This window comes from Astatotilapia calliptera, chromosome 19, assembly GCF_900246225.1.
Source record: "Astatotilapia calliptera chromosome 19, fAstCal1.2, whole genome shotgun sequence".
NCBI classification, from domain to species: Eukaryota; Metazoa; Chordata; class Actinopteri; order Cichliformes; family Cichlidae; genus Astatotilapia; species Astatotilapia calliptera.
The window spans coordinates 15,168,626-15,179,868 of NC_039320.1; positions in this window are offsets into that span (position 1 = coordinate 15,168,626).

An 11,243-nucleotide genomic window follows, 5' to 3' on the forward strand; every position below is an offset into this window, starting at 1 on the left:
TTATTTCACGATAAAGAGTGGGGTATATGACAGATTAAAAATCAAGATAAGGCAATCGATCAGGAAAATAAGTGATCTAACACTCCAAGATTTAATTTTGAAGAAGTTTACAATAAGTGTTAATATAAGAATGAGCGTTATCAATAAAATAAACGAAAAAGAGGCATGGTTAGCAACTCGGAGGATCAATTGCTGGAGTAAAATAAAAAGTTATATGTATAAATAGGACATGGGTACAGTGTCCATTTATTCCAACATTCCAAAATGCAATAAATCACAAATAAGACGGCACACCGGCGTTGTAAGCACGTGGTATGAATTTTATTATACAATATTTTCTTGTGCAGCTGCCTTGTCCCATTTACAGCACACTGCTCTCCTGTAGACCCAGCATTCCTACGAAGCAGGAAGGTCCGTGACCCAGGTAATGCGAGAACAGCTGTGTGGGTCAGCCTGCTCTAACACCACACCCTACTAGCTGCTCCACCCCTTCTCCCTAGAGCGAGCTACAAACCTACACCCCCACCAAGTGGGTCCATATAGTAGATATAAACAACCATTGACAAAATATACGCAGTTAAGGTTAATTTAACCCATAATTCCATTCCAAAACCAGTTCAAACAGGCCTCAGTTGCCTATCTGGGGGAAAGCAGACAGTGTTTGCATACTATTAATTATTTTGAAAACTGTTCCCCAGTGTTTAAGTGTTTTGATTTCCTTCTATTGGAATAGATCTTTTCTCCTCAATTCACCTCAATCCACTAATGTTGACACTGAGCTCTCAGCTTATCTCTTGATTGCAACCTTTCCCTGCTGACTGTCTGGTCAGAATAGCAGATTTTGTTTTAAAACTCAAGAAGATCCACATAAGTTTCTGGAGAACCCCTAGCCCTTATCTAAGAGTTTAGTGCAAACGTGACTGTATCAACCAAATGTCGGAAATCTAATTGTACTTTACAAGCTCACTTTGTCCTCACTTTACATTTTAGAGATTGCCCCCCCTTTTTGAAATGACGAGTGGTCTGATCAATGGGCATGAGAATTTGCATTAATTATGATTTTTCTTCTGCCTCAGCTCGAAATTCTCTATCGCAGCTTATGCAGTGAAGCCTACAACATAAAATGGCTTCAGAACCACTCAGGAGACCGCGTGCTCATTCTCGGAGCTTTACTTGATCCTTAATTTTCACTTTATTTGTAAAAGATTATGCCCTTTTCAGGGCGTCAGATGCAGGAATTTACAGAGCACGACAGCCCAATGACCTTCCCTGTCCGACAGCGCTGGAGAAAACCCCACTGCTTGCGCTCTAACATGGTGCTACCTGTCAACCCACTAGATGGCAGAGCTTGCCCAACAAGATCAGGAATAAACATATTTCTTAATGTTGCAACAGTTAATTACATGAACGAAGTGATTATAACCCGCCTATATAACAGAACTTTTATAAAAAATCATGCGCTTAGGAATAACAGGAGGACAGGAATACTCCCCGCCTGACGTCTGCAGGACGTCACACCACACTTAAAGGCTGAATCCACTCATTACAAAGATATTAAGAGCTTTCAGACTTAGCTCTTAGGACCATAAGACGACTTCAACTGATGGTCTCAGGTACACTTCTACATCGCCACTGCGGATGATCTTGACTCAATCTTCTTACTCTGCCATCTTGACTGGGGAAGGTCTTATGTGTGACTATCCCCCGCCCTAGTGGCCAAGTCAATCCTGTTTTTCTTTCCTCTTTGAGCAGGACCACATTCCAATTTGTAATTGGGCATTTTGGATGCCCTCCACTTGCCGACGACCCTGTAGTCCGCTGAGGTACTCTCTCCTCCATCGTCTCCCGAAGTTTTGGCTTAGGTACTGTACAGTTCTCCATTGCGCTCTAAACACGTCCTGATCGTGAAACTCGACCTGGTGATACTGGGGGCGCACCAAACCTTTTGTTGTGAGTTACATGGCAGGAGTGAGAATCTCAGGATGCTCTGAGTCAAGCAGAAAACTTGTGGTAATTGGCCTTGAGTTGACTATTGCAGTACCTCCGACATGAATGTCGCTAACACCTCATGCTGTTGAGCTTGCATTTCCGTGCGTGCAGCAGCATTACGTCAAGGATCCGACCGACTGACGCCATCATTGCGCTCCCAAGATCCAGCATGTCGATGCATGTGGAGGGTTAAAATTCGCCACTCACAGCTTCTGTCTCCAGATACTTGTTGATTTGCTCGTTTTGGAAACCCTTCTTGTGATTTGGAGTTCTCTGCAAGCACTCACAAACGTTTGTGCGCAGTCGGATCTGAGTAGTTTTCACAGTAAAACACCTCGACATGGCAACAAAACGGCGCAGAGCATAATGAAAGATGAAGTTGTCCATTGCTTCTATCACTTCGATATGTATGGCACGAGTGCTCCATACACGTAAAGGATCACTGCCCATCTCTTGGCCTCTGCTGACTCTCGTGTCTTTCCTGACTGTAACAAGGCCACGGACCATAAAACATCTAGGCCACACACGTGAAACGGAGGGTCCTGTACACATTCTGTCTTCTGGAGATCTGACATGATCTGCTTCTTGTTGCTTGCCCCTTAATCTGCGGCATATGACAAAGTGAAGATGACACTACTGACGGCTCTTTTCCCACCCCACAATCAAAAAACTGCGAAGCTCTGATTGGCACCTTCGGTGAAGTGTCTTGCCCTGATGCCATACTTGTGCGTGAAAGTGTCTGATTATGAAGCTGGGTTATGTGGTGTTTCTGGGAATGAGCATGGGGTGTGTCTCATCTTTGAACAGTTTGAGCTCTTGCGAGCCGGCCACCGACCTAAAGGACTGCATCAGCGTCTATGTAAGGACTCAGCTTGCTAAGTGGACTTTGTGTGCGACATGGACTCACTCTGCTCCATGCGCTTGATGTCATGCCGCATACACCTCTTTTTTGAACTGGCACGGATGATAGTAAACCTTGGCCTTGCTGGAGCTGTCTTCTGTACATACGTTGTTGCACTTGTGCCATCTCACGACATTGTGCTCTCTGTTTCACCTTTAAACGACCGGCAATTGTGCAGCAGTCTGGCAACTAGTTTTTAGCAGACGACTCCAATTTAGAACTCTCGAACCTTGTGGTCGAGCTCTTTTTTTTGACAGAAACAGGTCACAGGATAGATATCTGGGCGCAGCTCAGTGTCGTTTTCAGGGCAAACAAGTCAAAAGGTTCTTTCTGTATTTTGTCGTTGGCTGAATCTGTGAGGAAGGCAGGTCCGCTAAAGCCATGTAGAGTGAGACAGATGGCTCAGCGGGCAGTGCTCGTGTGGCATGGTTCAGCTGGGTTGTAGGCCTGTGTGGGTACTAATGCCATTTGTGGGTCTGGGTAGAACGCCTTAAATGGCTCCACACGTTATGCACATCACATAAGAAGCGTGCCATGAAGTGGGGCGTTGTTGTCCACGTGAGTTCCTGCGGGCCCTTTGGCTAGATCTTCCACTTGGGAAGGCAACTGACCGACTACAGGGCTGTTGGAGAGATCTTGTGAACGGCGGCAGTGTTAGACTTGAGCCAGCATCCTTTGTGTTCTGGTGTAAGGACGTCAATCGCCCTGGGTCTCAGAGGAAATGACTTTTAGCCCATCATCTACATAAAAATGGGCCTCAATAAATTCCCTTACATCACTGCCATATTCTTCTCTCCTTCCAGCACAGTCTTCTTGAGTCCATAGATGGGGCAACTTGAGGGGGACGGCCAATTTCCCAAAAACATGGGACGGTCAGTGGAAACTCGTCCCACTTGCTCATCGAGGTCCGTGATCCGGAAACCACAAGGAAACGCAGATAATCAACGATGGTCCTCTCTGGCCGTGAAGTTGTGAAAACACTGCTTCCACGTCAGCCATCACAGCATGTGGGTTCACTCGGATCTGAGAGTACACCCACAATGGCTGTTATTTTGAGATCTGGGCCTTACAACAAGTACTTGATTCAGAGACACTTTTCAACTGGGCGCTTGAATTCGAAGACTATTCTGATTTTTGCTGCTTTTGGGGGTGGTAAATCCCAAGTGTGGGAGATACCGCATTCTTGGTGGGTTGAGAGGGGGTGCCCTTTCTGCATGCACCTTTCGAAGATCCTTTCATAAACTCCACATAATGATCTTTCAATCTCCGTCTTTCTCTTTAATGTCTTCCGTGGACATGAGGCGGTTGGAGAGCCTTGCTTCTCTGTTGTTGGGTAAGCGACGTCGGGATGACGAAAGGGCAAGGGGGGCGACCCAGTTATTTGGCCATTCATCTTTTAGCAAAACTCTTTGTGCATAATGTTCAGAAACGTCTATCTCTGCAGAGAGTGCCATTTGTCATCCATCATAGTTTGTTGAAAGAATGTGTTGCCCAGTTCATCTTTGACCTGTGTGCTCTCAAAAAGGGGGCATTCTTCTGTGATCTTCACTTTTGTGTAGGATTCTGTTGCCACAGGGAGAGAGAAAAACCTGGGGCGGCCATTATCCATCATGTTAGTTTGTAGGAGTTCAATGTGGGTCTGGAGCTCCCGAAGGCAAACTCCCCAACAATTACCATCCAAGATCAAGCTTTTGGCAAAGGTGCTTCAGTCGGCCCATTTGCCTTGCGTCGAACCTTGTGAGGCCTGAATTCATGCACGGCCTAAGAGGAGGAGAATATCTGCCTCTGGATCAAGCCGGGATTTTGTGCACTATCTGTGAAGCTAGGTATGATGAGCAGCTGCAGCTTCTGGTGTGGGTTATCTCACTCCTGTTGTCAGGGAAATCTGATTACACCTATGTCATGTTGGTAGTGGTATGGACACTTTTCCGTCCACACCCTCAATTGACAAAGCCGTGGCTCTACGGGCCCTTGTTGTTCGTTGTGCCAGAGCATGTTTGTCATTGTGTATTGGAAAAGGCTCTCACCATGCTACATTAAACATGTCAAAAAGGCAAGAACGCAGCCAGTGGAAGAAAACACATTTACTTTGTCATCTAAAATGCGTTAACATTTTCGTTTTCATTGAGGGGCTGTGCCTGTGATATACTTTCACCATGCAAATTTTAAACAAAGACCGTCCTTGTTGTCCCTGTCCACATACCTCAGTGCAGTTAGATGTAGTCACTGTGGAGCTCGGAGTCTGGCTCCCCGCCGTGTGCCCTCTGGTGTAGAATCAAAGCTCCCACTTCTCAAGGGGTGGCCCGGCATAGCATGGCGGAGATGTGGGTATCGCTTTGCACTCCAGACAACGAATATCAGCTTAACAGTCTTTGCCCTGTGTTTCTGTCTGATTGAGAGGACACCTTGTAACAGATCGAAAAGCCCTTTGACAGACTTTCCCGCTCATGCCAGTGTTTTTCAGTCCTAAACCCTCTACATTTGCAAGTGGAAATGGGGCTTCATCCCGTGTACTGGCACCGCGTTTGTCGGATCAAGAGAGTGAGGTGTTAGATTTGTTGCTGGGTGTGCCAAACCTGTTGTTTGTTTGCTGTTAGCGGGCTCTAAAATGTGATTGTCTCACAAGTGGCCTTCTATCCTCATGTGCCATTGTTTGTTGGCTTTTGTAAGTTTCTTTTGTGGGATTTTTGTTTTGGTTTGCTGTATGTAGAAGCTGGGGTCAGTTTTCCATTTCAGCAGTGCTATTCTACGAACTGGACAATAAGTATGAGACAAGGCGGATGTGCACTCTGTGTTCTTTCGTATACTTGGACCCTGTTTGATCCATGACTCTTGCAGGGTATGTGGAGTTTTTCCACAATTGGTGTTATTGCCTCTTGGAGTGTCAAGGAAAGCATGAGCTGGCAGATATCCTTCGTTTTTGCTGCTTCAATTCCAGAGCGGAGATCTGCAAGTTCCTGTTAAGAAGTGATTGTCTCTCGGAGTAACTCTGGGAAGCTTCTCTAGGCGTTTTGAACAGAGAGCTTCAATAACTTCTACTGAGCCATCATCCTGTCTAGCCTTTGCCATAAATGCTGAAGACCTGTTTCTGGATTGTTAACATGGACACCCTGATCTCAGAGCATGCTGGAGAGCCTCCCCCACTAAGCCACTGTAGTGAGCAGATCGAGTTCTCACTGCACTTTAGGTTTAAATCTTGCAGTGGCATTGTGAAACGTAGATCTCCATGCTAGATAAGTCTCTGCTTGTTATCAAACACTGTCAGTTCCTGCTGTCAGTAGCACGACGCGAGACTGAGGGCAGAGAGGTCTGATACCATCTGCTTGTCGTTTTGGTTTGGCTGCTCCAACATGAGTTGGACGCAAGGGGAGGTTGGAAGTTTGGCTGCCAAACAGCGTGGAGAACTGGGGGGTACCCCACGCGCAGCCGCTGCTGTATGTCCGCCCTGTAGTGTGGTGTTGTCTTAAGTCACAATTTTTTGCTCTCTACTGTGTTTTGACTCACCTTCCATATTAGTCTTATTGTGCGAACGTGGGTATCTACATACTCTTGAGTGCGGGCTGACAGCCGCAGCTATTGTGGCAGGAATGTCTGGTGGCCTTCCACAGACTCTGCTTGGTCAGAACTGCAGCCTCTAGGACCCTTGCCAAGCTGCAAGTGCTGTTCTTCTTCTGCTTCTCCCTCCTGCTTCGAGAGCATTAGCGCGCCTCCATCCGGGCCTTTCGACCTCCACTGTCTATTTGGCGTTTTGGCATTATTCTGCTCTTGCTCCGAGCAGCTTCGCTTTCAGCTCGTGCTCGTGCTGCAGCAAGGCTTGCTGCTGCAGCTGGACCCGGCTTGTGAAGCTGCTATCTGCATTCCGACCTGACTCCAGCTGTGAAAGCTGCGAGTGTTCCCCGTGGTTGTTGACATGATTGCTGTCGCCTGGAGTGTCTCAGGATCCTGGCAGTGCACTTGATGCGTGGACACTTTTTACTCTTCTGCCCTCAGTGAATGTCTCTATCCAGCTTATGCATGAAGCTAAACATTAAAATGGCTTCAGTAAACACTCAGGAGACCGCGTGCCATTTCTTCGAAGCTTTACTGATCCTAATTTTCCTTTTTTGTAAAAAGATTAGCCTTTTTCAAGGGGTCACGATGCAGGAATTTACAGAGACCACACCAAATGGACCTTCCCGTCGAGCGCTGGGAGAAAACCACTGTTGCGCTCTAACATGGTGCTTACCCTGTCAACCCACTAGATGGCAGGGCTTTGCACCAGACAAGATCAGGAATAACCATATTTTCTGACATGTTGCAACAGTTAATTACAGAACGAATGGATTATAACCCGCCACTATAACCAACTTATAAAAAACATGCCTTAGAAATAAGCAGGAGGGACAGAATAATGATGAATAAACTGACTTCTCAGCCATTGGGTTCCTTCAGTGGCTGGTTTCAGTCATTATGCAAATCTCCAAAAGTTGATTCTGTTTCATCTGCGACGTAGCGTTTTGTGGGAGGAAACGTTTCGTCACTCATCCAAGTTGACTCTTCGGTTCAGCGGACTGCAGTTTCCCCCAATCTTATAAACAGTAACATTGCATAATGATGAACCAGCCCTAACCCTGAAAGAATCAAGGCTGGGAGGTCGACCGTTTAAATATTTTGTTACTCTGCAAATATGGCAGTATGAAGCTAAACCTTTAGCTTGACGGCTAAAGCAGTGCTAAGATTTACACGGAAACGATCAGCGGACATCGTTAAAGTACTATTGGTCTACATTCTTCTTCTATGGTAGCAGCCTGGCAGAGTAACAGCCAACTTTAAACTGCGCCATCTGTTGGCACAAATTACATTAGAAAACATTATTACGACAACACGTTTTTTGGGGAAAATAACAGAGATTGAAACTTTATGATAATTTGTCCAAGTTGAAAAATGCCCTCCTCCAAAAATATCACGTGACAACCTCATTGCCTTACAGAATTATGACGTCACACACGTAGAATCTTACCACCATTCTTCCTTTGATCCGTTGACCCTTAAAACCTATAAATAGGGTGAAGAGCAACGACTTTTAGTCCGTTTCTCGCAGCTTGATGTGTGCAGCATTGAACCGTTCGCCAGAAAAGCCTTTTGAAATATTTGGATCCTTTGCAGTTGTAACTGTATCCAGACCCAACATGTCTCAAACAAATCCAAAGGGACAAGAAGTTGACCCATACGCTCTTCCCTGGGATGAGCCACTAGACTCTTCCCTTTCCTCTCTTCCTTGGTGTGACCAAGTGGAACTAGAGGAAAAGCGTTTGGAAGAAATGGAGGATGAAGCGCTCAGAACACACAGAGAAGATAAGTTCTTGATGAGGAAAATGAGCAAAGAGCGCTAACTAAAAAAGTTGTCATACCAGCTTCAAGAAAAGGAAGCTATTATTGAGGAGAAACAACAAGCTCCCATGACATGGACAAAAAGAACCAGGAGCTCCAAGGAAAGCTTGATGAAGCCCTGCAACAAAATAAAAAACTTGTCCAAGAGAAGAAACAAGAGGCTGAGAAAAGAGAGGGCTGCACAGCAATCTCCAAGAAATGGAGCTAATGTACAGTGTATACAAAAAAAAGCTTGATCCCACACTGCTAGAAAATGAAAAGCTTCTCCAAGAGAAAAGGCAACAGGAGTTAAAAGAGAAAGAAATGCATTCCAAGCTTCAGAGCATCAAGCAACACAATGAAAGCTTGCAAGGAAAGCTTATGAAGCTCTTCGACAAAATAGAAAACTCCTCCAAGAGAAGAGAAGGAAATGGCATGAAGAAGAGGATTGCTTTGGCGACTCCAGATTCGTCCGAGTATGCATGATGCTAAGTGTACATGTTGTGAGCTAATAGGCGGTTGTTGGTCGTCATCTATGAGCAGAGCAGATTTTATGTAGAGTTTACTCCTTTTCGAAGATGTGAATTAATATGGGTTAACCTAGATGAAATCATGGTATAACATGATAAAGTATATATGGTATCCAATCTGCAGAGCATCACAGCAATCAAATAGATAGTTCTTGTGCAGAGGAGCTTATTGGATAATGTCCTGGCTACAGAATTAAAGAGTAGATCCTTGTCTCCGAGAGTGAGGTGAGTGAAGATCGCAGGTTGGCTGGTACAGTATAAGGCAGTGGGATTGACAGTTGGTGAGTTGCCAACTCCTCGAGCTATATGAGGTGGGAAAACGACAGGATGCTTGCAGGTAAAGTTGGAGTGAGACACTGTCTGACATAGTATATCAAGATCGCTGCTTTCAGAGAGAGTAACAGGGCTGTTTCAGTAGTAGCTTATCTGAGAATTTGAAAATCTTGCTTTGCTCCAGTGATGTGTTGAGAAGAGAGTAAAGCCTGAAGACCTGCAAGTAACTTTACATACAAGAAAATGAAGTTTCAAATATGCTATTCTGTGCTGGGAAGATGAAATGAAAGAGACGTGACAAACATGAGGGCTAATCTATCTAAAGTGCTGGGAAAGAAAGGTGAGTGATAGAAATCAGAGTCCATAAAAGTAGGAGATTTAGTTGTTGTGTTAAAGATAAATGCCAATAACAAGGGTCTGCAGTTATAGTCAAAACACTGGTTAAAAGAAATCGAGGATGCTGGGAGTCCTTCTAATATTTTTCGGCTCTGAGAAGAGGAGAAGGAGCAGGAAGAAAAAAGAAAAAACTGGTTCTTCATTGGAGTGAAGTAACAGCGTCTCTGTCTGTCGACTACTGGCCGAATGTCACCTGCATGCTTTCCCCTCACTTTCTATTCCAGCTTCAATTTTCCACCGCCCTTCTCTCTCCGCCTGTTTATTGTATTAGCACACCTCTCCGACGTTCCCCCATCTCCTTTGTTTACCCCTCTGTCTTGTCACCTAGTCAGCCCCGCAACTGCATTGCCCGACAGATGATATGCCTGACCTCTAAGAGCCTGGTTCTGTCATAGTTCTTCCTTTTGAATAGTATTTTTCCTATTCCAGCTTGTCGCCTCGTGCTTTGCGTGGCAGAGAGGTATTGTTGTGGGGTTTTCCTCTCCTCTCGTCTGCTTGTACATACTTCGCACCCACTTCGCCAGTCGCGTTTCTTTTTTTCGATTAATAACAGATTGAACAGATAGAAACAATTTGGGTGTACTTTCGTTAAGATAATTGTCAAGGAGTCATATTCTTTATTCAAGTATAGTACAAGATATGTGGGTATATTTAGCTGCATTGTGGTTTGGTTGTGTGTGTGCATAGATTTATGTGCATATCTTTAAGCCAGTGTGTTGGGACCAATGAATTCTCTCAAGAGGTATATTTATAATTAGAAACAAGAAGATCAAATGACAAAAATTGACATATATTATTTTCTCTCCTCTTTCGCAGTGGTCTTGTAGAATCTCTAGGATGTGAAGGTTATTAAGAATATTTGAGGGTTCAGATACAGTGCATTGTTTTTTTGTCGTTGATTGTGAGATCCTACTGACATTGTAAAGTTTTTCTGTGTCGTGGATTTAAAAGATGAATAGGTATGTCGATATTTCTGTAAGATACATTTGTCATAACAGAGATATGAACTTTGTGGGATCATTGGTGTGTGGTTTGTCATATGAAATGAATAGAAATTCTATCCTTGTGAGGTCTATGATTTTCTTCGGTGTGATTTAAAACCAGTGTGTGTTTTTGTGTTACTCCGACAGAGTGTTACAGGAGATCAATGATGCATAATTACTTTCAATGACAGTCTTCTATTATTCTGCTAATAGAGTTTTTTTTTCTTCCTTTTATCATTGTGTATCTAGGTAGAATTTCGACGTGCATTTTAGTGAGCGATTCATTCTTAGACCGTTATGAAGTTTCGGATGAGAGAAAGATTCTCATGATGATCTGTTGAATGGCGGGTTTTTTAGTTTTAAATGTGTTGTAAACTTATTTTATTTAGAATTTCGTATGTGTTTAGAACATCAATAGCACACATTTGTATTTAGTTTTGCAAAGCTGTGTTGGATTCATCTTATCAGATCCACGTGTGCCCGAACGTTGCCTATTGAGTGTATTCTCATCATTTATGTATACAAGAGATAGGCTCAGGCAATCATTGTGGGAATTTAGGCTTTGGAAAGGTCTGGGGGTACTATGGTATGTATTTGGTGGGTGTGTGTATAGAGTGCGAGCTGTGGCACAGAGAGTGGTCCGCTTGTACTCAGTGAGTGATGTTATGAAGATGCTGAAGCTGCATAGTGGAGCGAGTCAGTCAGCTGTCAGCACTGTGTGTCTGGCTGTTATGCTATCGGGCGTTGCCAGGGTATATTGTGCTGGTTGTGTTTCCAGCAGCGTGTGTGTGGTGATTGTATCTTTAGTGAGATGTCCTTCGT